Below are 18,073 nucleotides of genomic sequence, written 5' to 3'. Positions count from 1 at the left end.
GCTTCTGGAGACATGCACCTGTAAATTAGGCGGGCTGTCATCGCTATAGAAATGCCAAATGTGTGGATGCTAAATGTCGTTTAGGCACCCCAGGACTCAGAAGGAAGGGGGCATTTGGATTTTGAAGCACATAATTCACTGGATTCCTTTTGGGGGGCGAAGAGCCATAGCACTTTTCCAGAGCCTTTGTGCTACGAGTAACATGGAAGCCACCTATATTTTCATTAACAGATGTCGGAGCTGAGTGGGGGCTTTTTTTGTGGATTGAGTTGAAGCTTTTATTGGGAACATTTTACATAAGATCACATTTGAGATCACATTTATTCTGGGCTCTATATCGGGGTTTCCATCTAAATCTCCGAGTTACATTATTTAGATGAAACCCACGGAAGGATCCATTCACTACAACGAGGCAGCAGAGTGACTCTGGACTACGTCTGGCCTCTGTCCAGCGGTGTTCTTCTTTTCATAAGTGCACAAAACTATGGGCGATGGCACTTTTATGCACGCCTAAAAAGATGCACACTGGCGGATCACAGGTCGGACGGCGTCCACAGTGCCACCATCTGCCTCATTAAAGGGAATCTCCCACTGGGGATTCAGTCTGAATCACGTATTTCAGAGATTTACATGGAAACCACGGTGTAAGTGCTCAGCGCAGAGAGCAGGACAAATGTGAGATGAGCCTTACTGCGATCTTTGGGAGGCAGAATGAACAAATCAGCAGCAGGTGAAGAATTGGTTTTATTTATTTTTTACGTGATTCCTAGTGTGGTATAAGTGATTAGACAACTTTATTCTTCGGGTTAATGTGATTACAGCAATACCAGATTTATATGGGGTTTTTATGTTTGGATGTTGTCACACACTAAAAGATGCTTTTTTTTCATTGCCATAGTAAAAGAGCTATCATTTTTCCACATTTCCACTTACAAAGTCATGTAAGGGCTTATTTTTTGTGGAACAAAATTATGTTTTTATTGGTACCATTATCAGGCACATGACATTTTTTTAATCTCTTTCTATTCTGATTTTTGGGAGGCAAAATCAACAAAACCCAGCAATTCAGGAATTGTTTTTTAGTTTTTTTTATGCTGTTCTGTGTGTGGTAAAATTGATAAGGCAGCTTTAGTCTTCGGGTCAGTACGATTACAGCGATATCAAATTTGTATCTTTTTTTATGTTTTGGCACTTTTACACAATAAAAACTATTGTATAGAAAAAGCAACTATTTTTGCATCGCTGTATTCTGAGAGCTATAACTTTTTTATTTTTCCGCTGATATAGCTGCATGGCAGCTTGTTTTTTGTGGAACAAGATGACATTTTCAGAGCTACCATTTTTATTTACATTAGTCTTTTTGATCGCATTTTATTCCACTTTTTGTTTGGCGATATGCTGAAAAAGCATAGTTTTTTGCCCATTTTTTATTTTTATTTTTACAGTGTTCACTGAAAACGTTAACTAGTGTGACAGTTTTATGAAGCATTACGTTTCGGTTGTGGCAATATCAAATATGTGTATATTTTTTGTTATTATTTTTTGAAAAATAAAATGACTAATTTATCAGTACAATATATATATATTTTTTTTATTATTTTTTTTTTTTTTTTAATATTTACAATTTTTTTTTTACTTTTTTTTCTTAGTCATGCTATGGACTTTCACTTTCTGCCGTCTGATTCCAGTTATAAACTAAAGCCATGCAAGAGCATTGTTATGCTTTTTAACTGTCAGTTCTGCATTGACATAAGTTACTTAGATCATGCACAACTAACTTGCTAGTGCTTGGTGACTCAGATGTCATGATGATGACATCCGGTCACCATGGCAACAATTAGGCCCCCGCGATGATGTTGTGAGGGCGCTGATTGGAGTTCAGAGAGGGCTCCCTCCCTCTCCATATCTGCTAAATGCTGCAGCATTTAAGGGGCTAAAGTGCCAGGAGCAGTGCGTGTACCACTCCTGGAACTGAGTGCCAGGTATCAGCTGTCAGAATCAGCTGACACCTGGCGGCAATTGCGCACAGACAATCCCTGTGTGCCCAAAATCGCCTGAACGAATTCAGTATGTCCAAAGTTGGGAATCACTTTCCAACCAGGACATACTGGGTATGTTTAAGGTCGTGAAGGGGTTAAGGCTGGGGCTACATGGTGACTTTAGTGGCAACATCTATTAGGGGAACAAAGTTTGCTAGACATTGCAGGGCAATTAATGTGAATGGGGTCGTTTTCTGACTTCATAGCTAGGCTGTGAGTGTGGGGCTCTTGAGACAGTGTTTCTACAAATATCAGTATTGTACCAGTACTCACACAAAGAGATATCATCAGATAGCTTAACTCGACTGCAGAGGCACATATGAAGGTTCCAGAAGAAGGTCTATTTTCAAGCTGAACTCTTGTTTTATGCACAATAGTAGTAACTGCAACAGCTGCAGTAGGGAAAAAGACAATTCTGAACCAAAAGTGTATAGAGAGGAACTTCAGACAAATATGGCTGACAAGCAATAGCACAGAAGGAAGAAGGGAGGGCTTACTTATATAGGAGCTGGGCTACAGGGAGAGAGTGAACACGAACTTCTAAAACACAAACGGATTGCATAACAGTGTAAAAGCAACAATACAATTCTGTAGGATTCCCAAGTCATTGTCCAATGACAAGTCGCATTGTGGCATCGAGGGCAAACATAACAAGAAAGTCACAAAAAGTACAGATTTTTGAAACTTACTTCTTGTAGTACCCTCAGTGTCACAATGTGACCCCATTCACTTGTATTGGGCTGCAATGTAGCAGCAACACTAAGGCTGCATTCACACATTACGTATTTTCGAGCGCTTTTTTGCGTGCGCTTTTTCAAAATACGCAATGTGCCTTGTGTCTGCCAGCAAAGTGAATGGGAAATTCACTTTGCCGTTCAGACACTGTGTGATTTTACGCAGCGCGAAAGCGCAGCTGCGTAAAGAATTGACATGTCAATTCTTTACGCAGCTGCGTCCTGCGCTTTCTCCTATTGTGCCCATTATAAGCGATGGAATTACGCAGCGGTGTTCACACACTGCGTAATTCCAGCGCTTTTCTATGGAGGCGCAGGAGAAACTATGGATACTCACCTATCCGATGGATGGGTGAGGCGTCCGATCCGGTCCCGCCACTTCCAGAACCTTCCGGTGAAGAGAACAGGTAACTGTAGCTTACCGGCTTCCAGTCAGCTGATTTACAAGCCGGTCACGTGACAGTCAGCTGATCGCTTCACGGCAGATGCTGGAAGCCGCGGGGCCGGACCAAACGCCTCTCCCATCCATCGGATAGGTGAGTATCCATAGTTTTTTTTCTTTTAAAGCAGTGTATGTACTGCAGCCAGAAGCTATCTGTACATACACTGCTAGGGGGACACTCACACACACGACACATAGACACAGACAGGACATACAGACACATACATTACATTACATACAGGTGTCAATGCTCCTCACACTTCATTTTCTCCTGCACCTCCGTAAAAAAACGCAGGAAAAAAAAGCAGTAAATACGCGCGCTAAAAAAACACAGGGAAATACGCAATGTTGTGAACACAGCCTAGTGACCTTTGGTTGCACAACATGTGTCGAGGCCAAAGACACCATGTAGCCCCAGCTTTGGAGTCACAACAATGGAGACATATGTGGTTTCAAAACTGTATCAGTTTATACAGATTTGTATCATATCTTCCGTTTGAGAATGAGATGTTCTGTTGGGCGCTGCCACCAATATACTCCTATGTGGAGCTCACATATTGCAGGGATTAGCTTCCAAAAGAAGATGGATCTGGAGATATTTGGCAGTTTAAATGCAAAAGGAACATCCTGCGACTGCCTAAAAGTCTTTTGCAATCAGTGCAGATGACAAAATAAAAGCTGGCATAGTGTCACTGGATAGGGATGGGAGAATGATGTAAGGGACGAGATGAGGCATAACAACTGGTACATATCCACCATGAAAACCATCAGAAAAATTGAGCTCCTAAAATCTGGTGCACGACTGGACCCCAGCAATGCATACTGTGAGGGTCAGAAATTCCAGTTCACACTTGTTGGTCATATATTCTCCAGATCATTCATATCAATTCAACTGCCTTAAAAGGAACCTATTACCTGATTCATGCTGCCCAAACCACAGGCAGCATGAATAATAAAACACCAAAGGGGGAAGGTCCCAGCTTCTGAATAAAAATTGCAAAGTTTATTGAGGTGTTTAAAAATTCATTCCAAGAATGGGCATGGAGGAAAAAAGTGCAGCTACGCTTTTCGAATGCTATCCGGTGTTCTTTGCTAAAGCTTCAAAACGCGTAGCTGCACTTTTTTCCACCATGCCAATTCTTGGAATGAATTTAAAAATGTAGCACCCCGAGGACTCGGCTGCTACAGGGGTATTGCACCTCAAACCAGAGGTGTGGTATTCCACTCCCGGGTTAGGATGGAGTGTGGGACCGAGCTCTGTTAGCTTCATGCACTACACTCATCCCATTTCCGGGGGACAGAACAACGGTACTCCCACTAGGTAGATGTGCAGGTACGACAGCGTCTGTCCCTGGCTGGAGTGGGAGGGGGGGAGGAACATCCCAGTAGTGTAGGAGCAGTCAGGGGAGGGACTCTGGGCATAGGAGGAGCCCATGGTTGCATTGTGACCTGGGCTCGGGTGTCAGAGGGAGTATATAAGGTGGGCACCATCTTAAGACAGGGTCCGGTTCAGAGGAGAGTCTGTGCAGAGAGGAGCTCAGCCAGAGAGGGCTGACAGGGAGCTGTGGCTCCGGCTGGGCCCAGCTCCAGGGCCAGGCCTGAAGCGCAGAGAGAGAGGAAGAGAAAAGGAACACCAAGAAAGGCCCAGAGACGCAAGAATAGAGGGAACCCTGAGATCCCACAAGAGAACAAGTTAACGGGTGAAGGGTTGGCAGAAAAGGGTACCGGATCCCAAACAGGCAGAGGCTAATCATCCTTAGCCAGGAACCGGAGGTCGTGGACAAGCTTTGGCGCGACCCCTCACCATATCCACCAGGAAGGCAGACCACGCATAGGGTCAGGGAAGCCGGGAAAGGTTTCGCCACCAAAAGACCCGAGGGAGCCGGACATAGGTGGGTCCCTGGTGAGGACGGCCTGTAGGAAGGAAGAGAGGGGAGCTCGGGACCACGCTCTGGAACTGCCTGGGGGTTGGCCGAGTCCCGCACCTGGTGGACGCAGCACGGCTCGGGTGGTCACTGCTGGCCGAAGTGACCGGAGCAACACCTGTGAGTAAAAGCCTTGAAACTGCACCACACGTCTCTGAGCTTCCTTGCTGCACCATCACTACCACAATCTTTCACATCTGCTGCCCTGAGGTCATACCCCTCCCGTTGGGGGTTCTACCAGCTACGCTGCACAACCTTACCACCGGCCTCAGCGGTCTGCCCTGCAGCGGAGGCTTCATAGCCGCATTCAACGGGTGGCGTAGTCGAACATTCTAACATCTACTGCTAAAGACTGCCGCTCAGTTTGACTCCCTGGGCACGGACCGGGTCACCGCCACGAGACTACTACCCCCATCTGATCCGGCTCCGGGTAAGCCCCCGTGCGCGCGATGCCGCACGACACAGCAGGCCCAGGGGCGCGTCAAAAACACCTCAATAAACTTTGTAATTTTTATTCAAAAGATGGAACCTTCCCCATTTCTTGCTTGATACTCCGTGAGCTTGGTCAGATCGTGGTTGCAGGCACACAGGATGACAACATAGTGGTGAGCTGACGACCTTCCTTTTTTGCAAGCATGAATAATAGCCTGGTATATTTTTCTCTGAGACTCTCTGGCATTTCAGAAAAATATATAGTTTAAAGAAGAAGCTTCTTGAGGTGATCAACAGGTCTCTTCCATGGTGAGAGAGATGTCAATCACCTGCAACAGAGGTGGGAAAAGAAAACAGGGGGTGGAGCTGGACTAGTCTCCAGCTGGGTACTTAAAGTATAGGTTCCCAGAAACAATGGATTGTATAATAGGAATGTACATATGGCTGTGATTGTGCAATCAGGCTCTAATTCATGCTGCCTGATCTTTGGGCAACATGAATCAGGTTCTCTTTAAGGAGATTTCGCTAATTATAGGAAACATTTATTCTACTTTTGTAATAATTTTTGTAGCTCTTTTTTAATGAGCTCTGATTATTTTATAAACTAAAAGCAAGTAACAAAGTGGCACACAGATGGTCCTGACCGATTTCACACTTTCAGCTTCATCAAGGCAGCGTTGATGAAGCTGAAGCAGTTCTTTTTTATTAAGCGCTGATTATTTTATATTTTAAAAGCATGTAACAAGGTGGCATACAGATGGTCCTGAGAAGTTTCAGCTTCTCTAGGGGGCGCTGATGAAGCTGGCATACAGATTGCCCAGACTGGCTTCACACTGGCAGGTTCATCAGGGGGCGTTAATGAAACTGAAAGCAAAATAGGTCCGGAGACGGACCTTGTTACACGCACACCGCTAGGTTCACATACGGCGAGACGGGTTTCATGAATTCTTTGGAATCCTGGGGGAACTGTTACTCAGGGCGACCATAGGCTGCAGCTTCTCTCAAGCACACGATAGATTCAATTGCTGACCAGACACATCTGACAGGAGTCTTTTTCAACAGTTTAACAGTGGAATTCAATCTGAAGCATGGCCTTTGCAATTCAGGGATATTCAGCAACAATCTTCATTACAGTACAGTCTGAGTTTCTTGAGCAACCGGCTACAGTAACAATACAGTAGTTTCTTCACAAGGCACAGTATTCTCTTCAGCAGCATAATTCAGCATAGATTAGATCTCTTAGCAGCACACTTCTATGCATACACAACCACAGGCTTTTCCTTCACAAGGACACAATAGTACACAGCATTCTTTATCCTGCATGGAGATGGATGGCCGAGGGTTTGATGAGGGATCCCTGTGACACAATTCCTTCCAGTCCTTATCTTCTTGCCCGATAATACTCCACACTGTTAGTTCAGGGAGTTTATGTAACCTGTGTTTAATTTCTCTCCTGATCTGAATCCTGTTTAGTTTCCTTCTGTCAGGTACAGATAACACACTACCTTTCTCTTTGGCTTCAGCCAGACTACAATAACAAGTTCCCCACAATCCCCCTGGGGCTCTGCTAAAACACTCCCTGTCTCCTGTGACTGTGTTAACCCCTCTAGTTGCTGGATGCTTATGAAGCACAACACTTTGTCTCCTGTGCTTGTGTTATTTGTAACAGTTGCTGGATGCTTTTGAAGCCACAGCACTACTTCTGCATGTCACAACCTGCTGAATGCAGCTTTATTGCATACCTATTTTTGTCTTGGGTGGAAATTACTGGAAGAGAAAGGCAAACTGTATAATTTTGGAAACAGGAATACCCTGCACATTTATTATACTTAAAGAATCCAACAGTGACCATAACATGAGCTACAGGTTTCAGATCAGTACATTGTTGGAGGAAGTTTGGTCAGCTGTGGACTTTTGTAGGCCTGAGGTGGAGGAAAGTGTGAACAGTATTTTGGGAGAGGAGATGCCGAGACAGACAGCGTGAGGCTTGCACTACACAGAAGTTTGAATATCCATGTGGGTAAAAAAAGCAAGACCGCTGGAAAAACTAGGAGGTCAACTAACCTAGTAGAACTATTTACTTTTTGGTATCTAGTCATATGTTGAGTTCAACTTTCTGGACATAGTTTATTGGTTGCTTGACTGTGTGTAGACTAAGACAAAAAATCTTGATGCAATTGCAGCAAATGTTTCAAGACTGGACTGTATTCACATGCAAACTGTAGATGCCTTCAACATTCAACTGTTTGCAGGGTTATACATTTCAGTATTAAAGGGGATTTCTGTGACTTTAATATTGATGGCCTATCCTTAGAATAGGTCATTAATATCTGATCAGTGTTGATGCAACACCCGGCACCCCCACTAATCATTTGTTCCCAATGCAGGCTGAATGTATTCAGTTGCTTTGTCAACTGTATAGTGGCCACAGCTGGGTACTGCACTTTCACTACCTATTCAAATCAATAGAGGGCAGATATGCAGTGTCTGGCCGCTGCAATTATGCAGTTAATGAAGCTGAGTAGTTCTACTCTGCAACTGAACACATCCGGCCACCACCGGCACTGGGAGCAGTGATACTGGGTGTAGCACCCCACCGATCAGATATTGATGACTATCCAAAGGATAGACCATCAAGATAAAAGTCCTGGACAGTCCCATCAATTTCAGCTAAAGGCTTATAATTTTCTAATGTGTCTCCTCCAGGAGCGGACACAGAAGAAGGCCCCTGGTAGAACAATATATGGGCCTTTGCAATCCAATAGCTCATAATGAAAAATTGCACCGGAACAGAAGGTAGACATGGCCCCTTTATCTCTTGGGCCTGATCTCCTCTACTTTGGGAAGATTGAGATCCCTGTTCTGAGCGAAGCACGCGTCCTCTATTTTCTGTGTAAACTTTATTTCTATTTCATATGATTCTATGATTCTATGATTCATTGTAAATGAGTGTGCTGCTGATTCTCTGGGAGATTACAGGAACGTCACATAATGTTAGGAGAAGACCACCCTGCCAAACAGAATATTATATAAGAGACAGTGATGGATATCCCTCCTGTGCAGGTGACTAATCTATGTTTTCACCAAAAAATACAGACCTTGTTAAAAAAGGGGTATAAGTTCTTAACCACTTCGCGCCAGAGCCTGTTTTTGCCTTCGTGACCGGGCCAATTTTTTCAATTCTGACCACTGTCACTTTATGAGGTAATTACTCTGGAACGCTTCAACGGATCCCCCTGATTCTGAGACTGTTTTTTTGTGACATATTGTACTTCATGATAGTGGTAAAATTTCTTTGATATCACTTGCGTTTGATTGTGAAAAAATCGGAAATTTGGCGAAAATTTTGCAATTTTCAAACTTTGAATTTTCATGCCCTTTAATCAGAGAGATATATCACACAAAATAGTTAATAAATAACATTGCCCACATGTCTACTTCACATCAGCACAATTTTGGAACCAAAATTTTTTTTTGTTAGGAAGCTATAAGGGTTAAAAGTTGACCAGCGATTTCTCATTTTTACAACAAAATTTACAAAAACATTTTTTTTAGGGACCACATCTTATTTGAAGTGACTTTGAGGAGCCTTTATGACAGAAAATACCCAAAAGTGATACCATTCTAAAAACTTCACCCCTCAAGGTGCTCAAAACCACATTCAAGAAGTTTATTAACCCTTCAGGTGCTTCACAGGAATTTTTGGAATGTGGAAGAAAACAATGAACATTTAACTTTTTTTCACAAAACTGCTACTTTAACCTCAAATTTTTAATTTTCACAAGGGCAGCCAGAAAAAATGGACCCCAAAATGTGTTGTGTAATTTCTCCTGAGCACGCTGATACCCCATATGTGGTGCAAAGCCACTGTTTGGGTGCATGGCATGGCTTGGAAGGTAAGGAGCGCCATTTGACTTTTGGAATGGAAATTTGACTGGAATGGATAGCGGACGCCATGTTGCATTTGGAGAGCCCCAGAGGTGTCTAAACAGAGGAAACCCCCAACAAGTGACCCCATTTTGGAAACTAGACCCCTCAAGGAACTTATCTAGATGTGTGGTGAGCACCTTGAACCCCCAGGGGCTTCACAGAATTTTATAATGTTGAAGTGTGAAAATAAAAAAACACATTTTTAACACAAAACTGCTACTTTAGCCTCAAATTTTTAATTTTCACAAGGGCAGCCAGAAAAAATGGACCCCAAAATGTGTTGTGCAATTTCTCCTGAGCACGCTGATACCCCATATTTGGTGCAAAGCCACTGTTTGGGCGCACGGCATGGCTTGGAAGGTAAGGAGCGCCATTTGACTTTTGGAATGGAAATTTGACTGGAATGGATAGCGGACGCCATGTTGCATTTGGAGAGCCCCTGAGGTGCCTAAACAGAGGAAACCCCCAACAAGTGACCCCATTTTGGAAACTAGACCCCTCAAGGAACTTATCTAGATGTGTGGTGAGCACCTTGAACCCCCAGGGGCTTCACAGAATTTTATAATGTTGAAGTGTGAAAATAAAAAAACACATTTTTAACACAAAACTGCTACTTTAGCCTCAAATTTTTAATTTTCACAAGGGCAGCCAGAAAAAATGGACCCCAAAATGTGTTGTGCAATTTCTCCTGAGCACGCTGATACCCCATATGTGGTGCAAAGCCACTGTTTGGGCGCACGGCATGGCTTGGAAGGTAAGGAGCGCCATTTGACTTTTGGAATGGAAATTTGACTGGAATGGATAGCGGACGCCATGTTGCATTTGGAGAGCCCCTGAGGTGCCTAAACAGAGGAAACCCCCAACAAGTGACCCCATTTTGGAAACTAGACCCCTCAAGGAACTTATCTAGATGTGTGGTGAGCACCTTGAACCCCCAGGGGCTTCACAGAATTTTATAATGTTGAAGTGTGAAAATAAAAAAACACATTTTTAACACAAAACTGCTACTTTAGCCTCAAATTTTTAATTTTCACAAGGGCAGCCAGAAAAAATGGACCCCAAAATGTGTTGTGCAATTTCTCCTGAGCACGCTGATACCCCATATGTGGTGCAAAGCCACTGTTTGGGCGCACGGCATGGCTTGGAAGGTAAGGAGCGCCATTTGACTTTTGGAATGGAAATTTGACTGGAATGGATAGCGGACGCCATGATGCATTTGGAGAGCCCCTGAGGTGCCTAAACAGAGGAAACCCCCAACAAGTGACCCCATTTTGGAAACTAGACCCCTCAAGGAACTTATCTAGATGTGTGGTGAGCACCTTGAACCCCCAGGGGCTTCACAGAATTTTATAATGTTGAAGTGTGAAAATAAAAAAACACATTTTTAACACAAAACTGCTACTTTAGCCTCAAATTTTTAATTTTCACAAGGGCAGCCAGAAAAAATGGACCCCAAAATGTGTTGTGCAATTTCTCCTGAGCTCACTGATACCCCATATGTGGTGCAAAGCCACTGTTTGGGCGCACGGCATGGCTTGGAAGGTAAGGAGCGCCATTTGACTTTTGGAATGGAAATTTGACTGGAATGGATAGCGGACGCCATGTTGCATTTGGAGAGCCCCTGAGGTGCCTAAACAGAGGAAACCCCCAACAAGTGACCCCATTTTGGAAACTAGACCCCTCAAGGAACTTATCTAGATGTGTGGTGAGCACCTTGAACCCCCAGGGGCTTCACAGAATTTTATAATGTTGAAGTGTGAAAATAAAAAAACACATTTTTAACACAAAACTGCTACTTTAGCCTCAAATTTTTAATTTTCACAAGGGCAGCCAGAAAAAATGGACCTCAAAATGTGTTGTGCAATTTCTCCTGAGCACGCTGATACCCCATATGTGGTGCAAAGCCACTGTTTGGGTGCACGGCATGGCTTGGAAGGTAAGGAGCGCCATTTGACTTTTGGAATGGAAATTTGACTGGAATGGATAGCGGACGCCATGTTGCATTTGGAGAGCCCCTGAGGTGCCTAAACAGAGGAAACCCACAACAAGTGACCGAATTTTACAATCTACTCCTCTGTATAAATTAATCTAGTGGTGGGAAAATAAGTAGATAGGTAAATGGTCACTAAACCCATAGATGAATTACCACAGAGGTGTCATTTCTATAATGGGGTCACTTCAGGGGGGATTATGCTGTTCTGGCACTTTTCAGAGTACCAGAGCTAAAGAATCCCCCCTGAAATGAAACCCCTCTGGGAATTCATCTATGGGTTTAGTGACCATTTTAACTCAATGGATGATTTCCAGAAACAAGCACGCAATGGAAGGTTTAGATTCTGGAGAACCCCCCGTGGAAATTAAGTGAGCTCTACTCGAATGTGTCATTCACTAAATGAACCAAATGTTTGAATGACAAATTGGGATACATTTTTACAGTTTAAAAACGTGGTTCTGTGTGGAAGATTTTAAAGCAGTCAGTGACGCATAAGGCTGGCAATGATGGGCATTGTGGGCAATAGTAGCGGTTATCACGCCTCATTCCTCTCTTAGTACATACACGACATCTTTTCTGGGGGTTCCTTCTTGTTTCCGTTGCTGGAATAAGTGCAATAAAATGTCGCTCAGTGAGTCTTTTCACATCCTCAGATTCTAATGGATGAGCGGGGCTAACACTTTGAAAGACAAGATTTTTAATTACCTTTTCTTGATAATCAAGAAAAGGATCTGAATTTCCTGCTTTTTTGTACAACACAAAAGAATTGTATGTGGCCACCTGAAACAAATAAATAACCAACTTTTTATACCAGGTATAGGACTTTCTTGATACCTGGTATGGCTGTAGAACCTGGTCTGCAAGGTCCACACCCCCCATGTGTTTGTTGTAGTCAATGACTGACACAGGTTTTTGCTTTGGAGTGGTGGATCCTAGTTCTACAGTGGCCCTTGTGGCATCTGTGTGGATCGAGCTGAGGACAAAAATATCCCTCTTATCCTTATATTTCAGGGCAAGCAGCTCTCCGTTGCGTACAGCCCCTGACTGCCCCTTTTGAAACTTTTGGTTGACCAAGGGTTGTGGAAACCCCTGACGGTTTTTACGGATGGTCCCACAAGCCCCGATGTTGTGTTCAACCAGACTTTTAAATAGGGGTATGCTGGTGTAATAATTGTCCACATATAGATTGTAGCCTTTTTGAAAAAATGGACTTATCAGCTCCCAAACAATTTTTCCAGATGTCCCCAGATAAGTAGGGCATCCTGGTGGGTTTAGTTGGCTATCTTTCCCCTCATATATGCGAAAAGCGGATGTGTATCCGGTTGAACTTTCGCACATTTTATAGAGCTTTATTCCAAACCTTGCCCTTTTAGATGGGATAAATTGCTTGAGGTGCAGTCTTCCTTTGAATTTTACAAGGGACTCGTCTATAGAAATATTTTGTGTTGGGGTGTAGAGGCTTAAGAATTTTTCTGACAAATTTTCAATGATGGGTCTAATTTTATATAACCTGTCATGTTCTGGGGCATTTCTGGGCAGGCATTGACTATTGTCGTTAAAATGCCAAAACCGCATGAGCATTTCATAACGGGTCCTAGGAAGAATGACTGAAAACATAGGGGTGGCTTAAACAGGGTGGTTGGACCAGTAGGATCGAATGCTCGGTTTTTTAACAAGCCCCATGGAAAATGTAAGCCCTAAAAATTTTTTTATTTCCGGGACATTAGTTGGTGTCCATAAATTTTCCCTAGCATAGTAAGATCGGGGATTCTGGCTTATGAATTGGGACGCGTATAAATTTGTTTGCACGACAATATGCTCTAGCAAGCTGTCTGTAAAAAACAAATTAAAAAAATGAATTGGTCCAAAATCTTCCACCTCCACATTTATACCAGGAATGGCGTTGAAATCAGGGCTGAATGGAGCAGCCGAATCCGAAGCCTCCCATCTGGGAAATGCTGGATCATGTGGCAAAGCCCCTTGTACACTGGCGTGCGCCAATTCACTAGTAGCAGGGACAGCGCTTGTACTGGGCAGTGTTCCCTGATCTGGAGACGTTTCTCCAGTAGCGCTATTTGCCCCTATTGCTGTACTGGTCCTTGGGCTTGAGGATGGAACAGAATCACTGCTCATTTCTGGGCTCTCAGTGTCGCCGCTACTAAAGCCCTCAAAATCCATATCTCCATCTGAGATTGCGCTGTCATCAGTGTCAGAACACAGCAGGGCATACACCTCCTCTGCGGTATAAGTCTGACGGGCCATTTTTTTTTTATATTTTTTGACTGGACTGAACGGACCGGACTGAAAGGACGGGACCGGACTGGACTGACCGGACTGATCTGACAGGACTGACTGACTGATGTGACAGGACTGACTGACTGATCTGACAGGACTGACTTACTGACAGATCTGACAGGACTGACTGACTGACAGATCTGACTGACTGACAGATCTGACAGGACTGACAGATCTGACAGGACTGACAGATCTGACAGGACTGACTGACTGACAGATCTGACAGGACTGACAGGACTGACAGATCTGACAGGACTGACTGACTGACAGATCTGACAGGACTGACTGACTGACAGATCTGACAGGACTGACTGACTGACAGATCTGACAGGACTGACTGACTGACAGATCTGACAGGACTGACTGACTGACAGATCTGACAGGACTGACTGACTGACAGATCTGACTAACTGACAGATCTGACAGGACTGACAGGACTGACTGACAGATCTGACAGGACTGACTGACAGATCTGACAGATCTGACTGACAGATCTGACAGGACTGACAGATCTGACTGGACTGATCTGACAGGACTGACTGATCTGACAGACTCACTAACCCTAACTCTTACTTTCTTTTTTATTTTTTTTTTTTTTACTTTCACAGTGGCAAGGCTGACAGCTCTTGTCACACTGTTTCTCCTCTGCTCTCTCACTGAGATCGGAGGAGAAACTGCATTTATCAAGCAGATCGCCCGGGAAAGTTTGTTGCTAAAACAAACTTCCCTGGTGATCTCTCTGACTGGCTGGTGTGACGCTGACATCATCGAGACCTGAGCCAATCAGGTCTCGATGATGTCAGAGGTCACAGCACCGGGATCCCCGCCGCTGACAGGTATGTGGGTGGTCCCGATCGCCGACCACCGGCTGTCCCTATCTTTTAAATGCCGCGATCGCTATGGATCGCGGCATCTAGAAGATAGGAACAGGTTAACATCATGGGGACCTGATCCAATCAGGTCCCCATGATGCCGCATGTCAGAGCTATCGCTCTGAACCAGTACCGCAGCGCTAGCAGGACCCTGGGGGTCCTGAGCGCTGCGGGATCACCCACCGTTTTTAAATGTCGGCGCTGCACAGAGCCCAGGCAGCGCCGACGTTTATGTACAGTGGGCGGTCCTGAACCGGTTAAAGGGGTTCTCCACTACTAGGACAACCCCTTCCTAAACTAAAAGTTTGGCCCCAATAAAAAATCTATACTCACCTCACGTGCCGGCTCCGTTCCAGCAGTGTCAGCACTCGTGGTCCCGTGGCTGTGATGCGGTGGAATGACACATGGTGCCCGGCACCCTATCAGTGCTAGCATCACTGGCCCCGCCTTCATACAAACTGAACATGAAGAGGAAGTCAGAGCTGCAGATGATCTCCACTTCCTCTTCATGTTCAGTTTGTCCAAAGGCGGAGACAGTGATGCTAGCACTGATAGGGTGCCGAGCACCATGTGTCATTCCACCGCATCACAGCCCCGGTACCGTGAGTGCCGATACCTCTGGAACGGAGCTGGCATAAGAGGTGAGAATATTTTTTCTTATTTTTTGGGGGTCGAACATTTAGCTTAAGAAGGGGTTGTCCTAATAGTGGAAACCCCTTTAATGCAGTGTCCGAATCCTCACTTAAATATGGGAATTCTTTATTTTCAAGACAGTTTAGTCACTTAACATATTGGGTTACCACCTAATATGAGCAAATCAATTCTATATAAATCCACATTTTTAAAGATTTCAATAAAATGGAGGACTGGGAAAAGGTTAGGGCCGTAGGGGTTAAAGAAAAGTTGTCAGCAGTTTGCTATGGAATCTGAGAGCAGCTAGATGTAGGGGAAGAGACACCCTAATTCCAGTGATGTGTCACTTACTTGGCTGCTTAGGGAAATTTTGATAGAATCCCTGTTTTCCCTGCTGTAGATGAAGCAGAGCTCGGAATGCTGAACTTTGCGTAACCCCGCACACACCTTTGATTGGCAGCTTCCTGTGTACACTGCATATTGTTAGCAAGATGCCAATCATTGCCGGGAGGCGTGGCTACACAGATTAGCTGGACTGTCATACACACGAAATCTATTCCTCTTGTTATAATATGCTGATAAAACAATGATTGTATTGAAACTACAGCAAAATGAAGAGCAAGTGACACATCCCTAGAATCAGGGTTTCTGCCCCTTCACTTTGCTGCCCTCAGATTAAATAGCAAAAACCTGTCAGATTTCCTTTAAAAATACAAGAAACTATTATACTGAGCTTTCCTTATCGCTATAACTGACCTGCCATCACTGTTTCAATGCTGGTCCTTCAATCACTCGTTTGACCTTTTTCTGAGCCCAAGTTTCCCAGCGACTGACTAGACCCCATACGATAAAGTGTGGAGCGACTCATGTCACCAACACCAAGGCCATGCTATGTGAATGCATTGTGCCTAGCCGGTGGTCCTATATATCAGGACATAATAAAAACAAATATCTGGTCCTAGGCTAAGTTCAAAGAAATATATAATATTCATCTGATTGTCATCCTACAAAACACAGATGACTTAGATCTGTATTGTCATCTATGTGATAACCATATATCCATTTTTTACATCCATTCCATGATACATCTGTTTTTAAACATTAGTGAATACAATTTACAAGACCAGATGCAGTGTCCTATGTTACTTTTGATAATGTATCTGTACATTTTTACTCACCCATAGACTTCAATAGGCGAGTCTCATTGGATATACGGAAGAAACTTGCGCTTGCTGCGATTTTTTTTTTCAGGCAGACATTTGGTTCGCGTGAAAAAAAAAACGTCATCTTAGCAGCCCAATTAAATAGCATCGGTCCTAGCGCTTTCCGCGTGATGTGAGTTTTTTTCGCGGACAACACTTCGATCAAAAATACGGTCATGAGAAAGAAGGTCTTAAGATTAGGTAAATACAAACTCAGACGAACAACACCGCATGACAAATGGCCAATGCTTTTACATATTTAATGATAACGAGGTCAAAATGCAGAAGCAGCATGTGACAAATTAAGTACACCCCATCAATTAAAGGGAATTTGTCAGCAGGGTTTTTTTTTGTCATGAAATCTGAGATCAGCATGATGTAGGGGCTGAGACCCTGAATACAGCAATGTGTCACTTACTAGATTGTATGTTGCTGTTTCAATAAAATCAGCTTTTTCTCAGCAGGAGATTCACTACAGAACTAGAAGTCTGCTGCCTCCTAATCAACTTCTCAGTTTAACCCAGCCCCAACCACTGATTTCCATCAATATACAGTGTAAAAAGAAAGCTTCCCCATAATCAAAACAGCTTACACTTTACACGCTATAGAGAGCTATAGAGAGAAAGAGAGTGAGAACTTCACTGTCCATAAGAACTTACACTCAACGGGAGAGAGAAGACCCTGCTGACCATGAGAGCTTGCACTCTACAGGAGAGAGAGAGCGAAAGACAAAGACAGAGACAGAAACAGAGAGAGAGGACCCTACTGACCATAGGAGTTTACGCTCTACAGGAGAGAGAATGAGAGAGAGGACCCTGCTGACCACAGGAGCTTACACTCTAGAGGAGACAGAGAGAGAAACAAGCTGACCATAGGAGCTTACACTCTACAGGAGACAGAAAGAGGAACCCACTGACTATAGGAGCTTACTGTTATGATCTGCTACAAGCACTAAGGAAAGACAGGAGATCTGTCCCTACAATCGAACTAAACTGGATCCCTACGATGTAACGGGGAACCTGATCCTGCGATCAGACCCGCTAAAGTCCTCGGCTAGTCTGTACGAAGACCTATAGATGCAAGGGAAGAATCCCTACAAGAACTAGGGACTGGGATAAAGTTGGACACCTCCTAACAGAAATTGTAGCAGTCAAAGACAAACACACAACAAAGAACATAGAGGTCCGAAGACCTAGCAAAACTAACAGAGAACGGTAACAGAGCACCAAGCTAGCTCAAGAGTAGTAAATACAATGAAGTCCAGCAAGGCCAGGAGGGCGGAGCCGGATTAAATAGGCAAAAATGGTCATGTGACCAGCAAACTAGAAAAAACCTAACGGGAGAGTTCTAACAGTACCCCCTCTTCTAAGAGGATCCTCCGGATCCCCTAGGCCCAGGCTTATCAGGAAACCTCCTGTGAAATGCTCTGACAAGTCTGGAAGCAGAAACATCATCCGCCCTCACCCATGAGTTATCCTCGGGTCCGAAACCCTTCCAAGCGACGAGATACTGCAAACTCCCTTTATACCGTCTAGAATTTAGGATGCGGGAAATTTCATATTCCCCGCCTCCACCA

The sequence above is a fragment of the Phyllobates terribilis genome, unplaced genomic scaffold (assembly GCF_046119375.1).
Source record: "Phyllobates terribilis strain yellow unplaced genomic scaffold, ASM4611937v1 Scaffold_7__3_contigs__length_470593459, whole genome shotgun sequence".
Classification (NCBI taxonomy): Eukaryota; Metazoa; Chordata; class Amphibia; order Anura; family Dendrobatidae; genus Phyllobates; species Phyllobates terribilis.
Note: the sequence above shows the minus strand (reverse complement) of the source record.